Source organism: Terrapene carolina, unplaced genomic scaffold, assembly GCF_002925995.2.
Source record: "Terrapene carolina triunguis isolate 2854851 unplaced genomic scaffold, T_m_triunguis-2.0 Scaffold262, whole genome shotgun sequence".
In the NCBI taxonomy this organism is placed as follows: domain Eukaryota; kingdom Metazoa; phylum Chordata; order Testudines; family Emydidae; genus Terrapene; species Terrapene triunguis.
The window spans coordinates 2,155,291-2,164,653 of NW_020664613.1; positions in this window are offsets into that span (position 1 = coordinate 2,155,291).

The window sequence follows — 9,363 nt, forward strand, 5'->3', positions numbered from 1 at the left end:
GCTGATTTAAACCAGTGTAACTGAGATCAAAACTTGGCCATAGTCTCTTTGGCCTTGTCCACACTAGAAAAATCATCAGACATGTAGATCACCACAGTGCAGCTCCGCTGGCAGTCACAATATTAGAAGTTGTAGTGAAGACAGGGCTCAGACATTTTTATCACTGTGTTGTTTAGTTCTAGTCATCTGTAATAGGGACACTCACACAGTTCACCATCATGCTATGAGACTCATCCGCTGCCTCAGTTTCCCATTGGACTGGACAGTCATTTTGTGATTTGGTCTTTTGAGCAAAGCAAGAGAGGTCCTTTCCTTACATGGCAAAACAAGACAGTCCAAACAGAACAATCCTCCAGCCATTCCACAAGCCAATAATTCCTTCATCAGCTGTACCACCGACTCAACAATTTCTTTCTTTTCAAGACAGGGGGTTTCTACACCATCTCTAGGTGGCACCATAAGGGAACTCATGCCCATCTTTTCTACAGGTGCCTGGGAACCTGCCTTGTGAGCACTATTCTGTTCTAAACATATAACGGCCCTCTCCACTGCTTCCCTGGCCCACTTTGTAACAGTGCCTATTGCAGGTGAGATCTTCTTCTCTGGCTTTCCCAGAATTCAAATCTCTCCCTCACAACGTTCTGTAACCTGCCTCTAGGCCTCTACTTTATCCATTTCTTAGCTTTTTCCACACACCCTTCCTGGGCTCCTTCACCAGTTCCCTCTCAGCAGGTATTAGGGTGACCAGACTGCAAGTGTGAAAAATCGGGACGGGGGGAATAGGAGCCTATATAAGAAAAAGACCCAAAAATCGGGACTGTCCCTATAAAATTGGGACATCTGGTCACCCTAGCATGTATCCTCATCTCCCAACATAGTGCTACATCTGACAGCTCCCTCTCCTACTGAGAGCAGGCAGATCTTATATTTCCCAGGAGGCCTGCTCTGTAACATGATTAGGAGGCAGGACAGATGTGAATTAAAGCTGAGCCATGACCCCCTAAAAATCCAACTCAGTATGCCAGAATCAGAAGTGATGTAAATAATGGTATATGTTAATCAGAAAACGTAACAGTGGCAAATGATAGAAATATTTCCTATGACAAATTCTTTGTACTATTAACATAACAAAGAGTTGTTAAAATTATAACAGTGAGCTGTTTAATGATGGTTTTTAGAAGCATGGATTTTTGGATATGTTTCATATTTGATCCAATTGTTCTTTCAAATATTACTAATTATACTATTCATTTTGTGAGACATTTAAACTGGGATTGCTACTATATTCCCACCGAAAACTGGTCTGTGACCTAGAGGAATACCGGATAATTTTCAGAGCTTTACAAGCTCTGGATTTATTTATTTTTTAGAGTCTCTGACTCTATACCTATTTCCCTACCCAATTTCAAATTTTTGCTCAAATCATGGAGCCACTAGAGAGGTTTGAAGCAATGGTTGGAAAACACAAACAAACAAAAACATTTTTAACATTGGTAGAACTACCAATTTTTCATGAGCCCCATTCCTGAAATGGCTGCACTGCTATTATTGAACCTTTCAGAAAAACTTGAACTGAGGAAGAGATAAAGCATAGAAAATTTCAGACTGCACAATTAACATTTAGCAAAGTTATATGTAACTGAAAAATAGGGAGTTGAAGTGGGTGTTAGACAATATATGCTTCACCCAAATATAAAATTTCCCACTGAATACTGAAACAGTAGCATGGTGGAACACAGTTCATGAAAATTCCCAAGTCCCTTCTCATGATATTTACTGCCCCCTAACAGCTATAAGCAAGAATAACATATACTGAACTTGCTCACTAGAATAAACTAGAAAAGACACAAGGACAAATCCTGCTCTTAGTTAAACAGTTATACATACATCTGTTGAGTTCACTCGCATTTCTACAAATATAAATCCAGACTATCTGGCCAACAGTATTTTTTATTAAGTACAAATTATTATTAGTGAAAATAAAAACAGACAATATGACAGAATAGCAGCTTGTAGTTCCTTGCGGTAGCATGGCTGATCAAGTATCAATTCAATTGGTCTAAGTTGTTAGGAATCCAAAAGGAACCTTAATCCTGGTTCAATTTCCAGTCTCTACGTATGGCCCTCACCTTAAAAAAAATCACTTCAGGCAACAGAACTTTTGTTTTGATTTTTTATTCCATCTATCACTTATGCATGGGTCTCTTGGTGGATAACATACAAAGTCTATTTGAATCACAGCTGCAGTTGCCTTAGTAAAAACCAAAACTTAATTTCAAAGGCGCTTACCCACTCCAGAATCAGTGAAATATTTTAAAGGAAAAATTATATATTGACTTCCATGCTGCAGAACCATACTTCCCTCTAAACCATTCATATTCATAAGTATTCATAAAAAGGATCATGAAAATTGCTGAAATTAGTTTGTGAATACTTTTTTGCACTAGTCACCCCCTTTGCTTCCACTTCACATGGATGTACAATATTGTTCTGCTAGGTTCCTGAAAGGATCATGTGGTAAATAAAGGTACGTCTGCAATGCACTACTGGCAGCAGCATGTACCGTGTAAAGCAGCGGTTCTCTAACTGTGAGTTGGGATCCCAAAGTGGGTCACAACCCCATTTTAATGGGGTTGCCAAGCCAGCATTAGACTTGCTGGGACCCAGGTCTGAAGCTGAAGCCTGAACTCCACCCCCACCTGGGTGGCAGGGCTCAGGCTGCAGTCTCCTCTCCCCTCACCCGAAGCACCGGGGCTCAGTCTCCACCCGCCCCGGCTCCCCCAGGATCATGCAGTAACTTTGTTGTCAGAAGGGGGTGGTGATGCAATGAAGTTTGAGAACCCTGGTGTAAAGTACGTATAGCTACATGCTGCACTGAAAAGTGAGCTACGTCCACCCTCTGGTGTGCAGCACACATCAGTGAAAGGCTCTGGCAGGGGAAGGCAGTGGGACACGACACTGCTAAAAATAGCTGTGTAAATGGGGGGAGGCACTGCTTGGCCATGTAGAGAGCAGCAAGGGGTACATAACCTAGGGATTCAGGCATGTCTTTACTCTACTCACCTAAGCAATGCCTCAATGTCTACACTGTTATTTTTACTCATGCTAGTGTATGTACTCTACAGGCTGCCTTAAGGAGTGAAGACGTACCCAAAGAGTGCAAGAAACCAACTCCTCCTCCTCCATCCCCCACTAAGCATATCACATGATATGGTAACAGAGAGTCCTGTGGCACTTTTAAGACTAACAGATGTACTGGAGCATAAGCTTTCGTGGGTGAATGCCCACTTCGTCGGATGCATCTTAAAAGTGCCACAGGACTCTCTGTTGCTTTTTACAGATCCAGACTAACACGGCTACCCCTCTGATACTTGACATGACATGATATGGTGACAGGGGTTACACGTTTCAAAGAACAAAGGAGATCAGTGATATACTAACAGCTATATATTGATGCCATCACCCGTCAGCTCTAGAAGCAAAGAAATGTTAGTGATCTTGAGCCATTTATGAGAGTATTATAATCTCATCCAGTGTGTAACTCAGATACACTCACTCTTTGTTCTTATGAATGCGCGCGTGCACAGACACACACACACACACTGACCTGAAAGTGAACAGAGGACCTTTTCCCTCTTCAACATATTGAAAATTTATTTCTCATAGTAAATCTCATGTTATCTAGGACTTCAAGCCTGAGGAAGAACACTAGTTCAAATAATGAAGCTGAATATGACATGTTACTCAACATTTCAGTTCAGTTTTAGAAACTGAAGAGTTTCTAAATGGATTAACTACTAGCCCACTGAAACACTTAAAGTGTGTGACACAGATCCAGCTGCCTCTGCCGCTCCGGTCCTTTAAATAGCCGCGGGAGCCCCGCCACTTCCCCAGGGCTCCCGCGGCTATTTAAAGGGCCGGGGCGGTAGAAGCAGGGGAGCCCCAGGACCTTTAAATAGCCCCCGAGCTGCTGCTGCTGCTACCCTGGTGGGGGAGGGAGGAGGAGGAGGAGGGGGCACTTACCGTACAGGGTGGGCTGTACCCTCTGCCCCAGCACCCCCTGCTGTACCCCCTGCCAGCACCAGCCCCTGTCTCTAGCCAGCCCCGCCCCCGCCTGCCCTGTCTGCAGCCAGCCCCTGCCCGCAGCCAGCCCTGTACCCCCTGCCCACAGCCAGCTGGTCTCCAGCCGGCCCCGCATCCCCTGCCCTGCCCGCACCAGCCCCTGTCTCCAGCCAGCCCCGCCCCCCCCCCCCCCGCCCCCCCTGCCCTGTCTCCAGCCAACCCCTGCCACACCCCCCTGCCTGAAGCCAGCCAGTCCTGCACTCCTCTGTCTCCAGCCCTGCCAACCCATGCTGCACCCCTCTGCGGCCCTGCCTGAAGCCAGCCAGCCCACCCCCCACACCCCTGTCTCCAGCCAGCCCCTGCCTGCAGCCAGACCCTACCTCCAGTCAGCCCCTGCCCTGCCCTGCCTCCAGCCAGCCCCATGTTCACTGGTGCCCTGCAGTTCCCAGGGCAGTAACCCTGCACACCTGCTTCAATGAGGGGGGCAGGGAGCAGCTGGAACCCACACATGTGCACCCCCACCCCCAGGGAGTGGCGGTGACCCACACATGTGAAACAGAGCTCATTTCTAGTTCAGGCCCATCTTTTTAAAAAAGAACTTTAGGTAGGGTTAACGTACATCCGTATTTTCCCGGACATGTCAGACTTTTTGGTTCTTAAATCGCCGTCCGGGAGGAATTTTTAAAATTAAAAATTTTTTAAATTTAAAAATTCCTCCAGGGAAAATACGGACGTATGATATTTATAGCAATTCGAATCTTCGTGACTATTCCGGTAACTTTAGCCTCAGGAGAGAGGAGCTTCTCGAAGTTAAATCTAATTAAAACATATCTGCGATCAACAATGCAGGAAGACCGATTAAACAGTTGGCAATCATGTCAATTGAATGCGAAGTAATGAAAAGCTTAGTTAGGCTATATACTGAAAGATTTTGCTGAACAAAAAGCAAGGAAGATTAAGTTTTAAAAACATATAGGTGAGGTGTACAATAAAGTTCCTCTTAACCAACTTGATATTTATAATATATGACACAATGTATGTAATATATACTTTTGTTATTATTTATATAGTTACGGAAAGTAAATAATACATGGAAGAAATGAGAGGCTTTTTCTTACATTTTTTTTTTTTAAGTCATCCCTGCCGAGGCCCCGCCAAAAATGTTCGAATTGGGCCCCGCACTTCCTAAAGCCGGCCCTGGCTAGCCCTGCTGGAGAGGCTCCAAGCATAGCCCTGGGAGTCTGTTTAAGTTAGGTTAAGCTACGATTAGAGCTGGGGGTGTGATTCCCAGCTCAAGCAGACATACTCACGCTACCTTTCATCAAGCTAGTATGCAAAATATAGTAGCATAACTGTAGTAGCACGGGCAGCAGCAAGGGCTAGCCACCCTAAGTACAAATGCCCCCAGATCTTGTGGATAAGTGCTGGGGCAGCTAGCCCATGCCACTGCTCGAGCTACCACAGCTATACTATTAGTTTTAGCATGCTAGCTCGATGACAGTCCAAGTATTATCCACATGAGCTGGGAATTACATCTCCAGCTCCAGGTGTAGACGTAGCCTTAAAGCAGCCTCTGGAAACTGCCCTGTGGGCCACAGTGTTTCTGCCCCCACACCAAGATGTGTAAAGAGGCCCGAGGAGGCAGTTAGATGGCTGTCTTTTGCAGTGCCTGTGCCGAGGGAATCCTCTCTCAGCTGGAACAGCAGCTTTTAGGGCCTTTTACACCCCTCCAGCGGCTAGTCACTTTAGGGCCCTGTGGATGATCCAGACATTTCTCTGATGCAGTTTTGTTTATTTACAAAGAATGTATGAAGTCCTGTCTCTCTGAATGCAGAGGGAATCAAGTAGCAGGAAACTTATTTTGCTTACGACACCAAGTGCACACTTCTCAGACTGCACCCCTGACCCAAAAAACCTCTCCACAGGTTTCTTCCATGGTCTTCTCTTTCAGGCTGTTTCTCAATCTTGGTCTGCTCTCAGTTTCTGAGTGTTCTCTCCTACCCCTACACTTGGTCACATACCCAGCTGAACCCTTCACCCATCTGCTTATAGTTCCAGGGAAGACTTTTGGGCTTTGTTTTAGGTGTGAGCCCTTAACTCTCTCTTACAATTGACATAAATGGTGGAGCCACTCACACAGTCAGTTTAAGGAGGTTTTAGCTAAACCCATAACAATGTTTCACCCAGCTCACACAACTCTTTTACTCAGCGTAAAGGCATATGAGAAGGTGCACAGAGCTCACCTCAGGACTCTAGGGGGTTTCTCTTTGTTCTGCCACAACTTTGCTGTGAGATATTGGGCAAGTCACTTAACCTATCTGTGCTGTCATTTGTCCATCTTTAGAATGGTCATTATACCATCTTCCAGGGTAGCTGAGAGACTTAATCAATTAGTGTTTTCCTAAACTGCTTTAGATACTCAAATGAAAAGTATATTTTAATATTACTAACTTTTCACAGCTGAATTTGAACAGAGAAGAATAACTTATGAATAGTGTATGTTGGCCTGGTTATCAGGTCTTTTCTGTATGACTATGTTGAGATAACTCAACAGGAGTCTGGCTGAGAAAACAGGCAGGAAGGAAAAGAATACTCAAGATAAACACCTCTCTACAAACACTTGAGAGTTGTTAAGGGACAACGTCAGAACTACTGGTTCTCAGGATCTTGGCTCTATCTCCTGCTGAGGCTACATGACTGGTTTTGATAAGCCCAGAAACACAGAAGAACAAAAGAACTAAAGCAGGGTTTAAAGCAGTAGTCATGCAGAGGAACCAGACTGCCCCAGGAACCCAGTGCGGGGTGCCTGAAGAAGTTAGTCCTGGCTGAGTTACCATCGGGGATGGTAAAACTTTAGGTAACAGTCATGTGTGTAGATTGTTCTAGAATCGTTTTTTCTCTTATGCTTTGTTCCTACTATTAAAAACAAATAATACTCTGGTTTAAAGAAGGCTGACTGATCACTGTATGCTACTGATCACAGACTCAAAAAGGGAAGAACCACAGGTGTCAGAGCTCAGTTGGACCTGTAGGGTGATAACAGTTGATATGCAGGGTACTGTAGCCCAGGATCCAGTCTAAGGATGGGAGAATTGCAAGACTCTACCACAAGATTTGTAAAAGCACAAGGCCGGACACCCAAGAGGGTAAACTAAGTGTGATGAGAAAGGAGACAGAGGTGCAGATAGCCCTGCAGCAGTAGGTTTGAGTCAAACAGTGACACTTACCAAAATACAGTAACTCCTCACTTAACGTTGTAGTTATGTTCCTGAAAAATGTGATTTTAAGTGAAACGATGTTAAGCAAATCCAATTTCCCCATAAGAATTAATGTAAATGAGGGGGTTAGGTTCCAGGGAAATTTTTTCACCAGACAAAAGACTATATTATATATAATCACACCCACAAGTATAAGTTTTAAACAAACAATTTAATACTGGTACATAGTGATGATGATTGTGAAGCTTGGTTGAGGTGGAGGAGTCAGAAGGTGGGATATTTCCCTTACTGCTAAATGATGAACTAGCAATTGGCTGAGTCCTCAAGGGTTAACTGTCTCTCTCTCCACAAGGCAGCAGGAATGGAGGGAGATATGCGTATTACCCTTAAGTACACTGCCTTGTTAATTAGATTAGCTTGCTGAGACCCCAGCTGCTGAAAGATCCCTCTGTGTCCTGAGCCCTGGTGTGTCCCCCCTGCTCTATGGAAGATGGGGTAAGCGGGGTGCAGGGGGAAGGGGGACACCTTGACATTAGCCCCCCTCTTCCTCCGTGCCCCCCCCCCACAGCAAGCAGGAGTCTCGGGGAGCAGCTCCAAGGCAGAGGGCAGGAGCAGCACAGGGCAGTGGGGGGAGGGACACAGCTGAACTGCAGGCAGCTGCTGCACAGAGAACTTAGGGGAGCTGATGGGGGCTGCCGGTCCACCCTGGACCCAAGCCCCCACCAGCTAGCTGCAACGGGCTGCTCTTTCTGCAAGCAGTAGACAAAGCAGGCGGCAGCCAAAGGATGTTAGAAGGGAGCATTACACAACTTTAAACGAGCATGTTCCCTAATTGATCAGCAACTTAACAACGTTAACTGGGATGACTTTAAGTGAGGAGTTACTGTACTACATTTGTGCCACCAGCAGAGTCTTATACTGCAGTGGCTTTCATCCTTTCCAAATTACTGTACCCCTTTCAGGAGTCTGATTTGACTTGCGTACCTCCAACTTTTACCTCACTTAAACTACTTGCTTACAAAATCAGACACAAAAATGCAAAGGTGTCACAACACACTATTACTGAAACATTGCTAACTTTCTCACTTTTACCATAGAATTATAAAATAAATCATTTGGAATATAAATATTGTACTTAAATTTCAGTGTACAGTATACAGAGCAGTATAAACAAGTCATATTTGTCTCTCTGAAATTTTAGTTTGTACGGACTTTGCTAGAGCTTTTTATGTAGCCTTTTTACTAGGCAAATATCTAGATGAGTTGATGTACCCACTGGAAGACATCGGTGTACCCCCAGGAGCACATGTACCCCTGGTTGAGAACCTCTGTTATAGTGGAAACTGCAAGCTATAGAAGTGGAAAGATGAAAGTTAAATTTTGGCTTGGTGCTCCTCTCAGCATAGATAAATCATCACTTATTCCTTCTTCTCCGTTAATGCTTCCATACAAAAATAAAAGAAATAAGGTAAAAAATTAGTAGTTAGTTGACTCCAGTTTTGTAGAAAGTTTAGATACTCATCTAGTCTGACCTTCTCATAATTAAGGGGCTCCACTGCTTAAAAACAGCAATTGTCATGGATTCGCAGAAGGCCCTAAACATCATCCCCGAGACCAGAAGCTAAACGCTTCTGCTTTTAAACTGCATATGAAAAAAAATGCTAGTCTCTGAAGTTTATTTTGGCTCTGATGCTGTGAGATATTTGTGCAGAGGAAAGTTGTCCTATGGGAGATAGCTTTTGACCGTCCACATCAGAAGCTTATACCAGAAAAGCTCGACACTCTGGATATTTTTTCTTGTTGTGGATGGCTTTCTATCCACAGACAGTCCAGCCAACACTGCTCTATAAGAAGTGTGAAAGGAATCTTGTGATCATCCAAGACATTGCTCTTCCCGATATCTGCTGATATCATCCAACCTCCAGTGGAAGATGACTGGATTGAACTCTTTTTTTAGAGCTTGACAGTGTCATCTGTTAAGTTGACGGTCAAGACTGGGCCGCCTGGCTCTTTATTAGAGCAAGGGGACTCTTCTAATCAATGTAGTAATAAAAGAATAAGTATTTGCACACACAGATCTCAA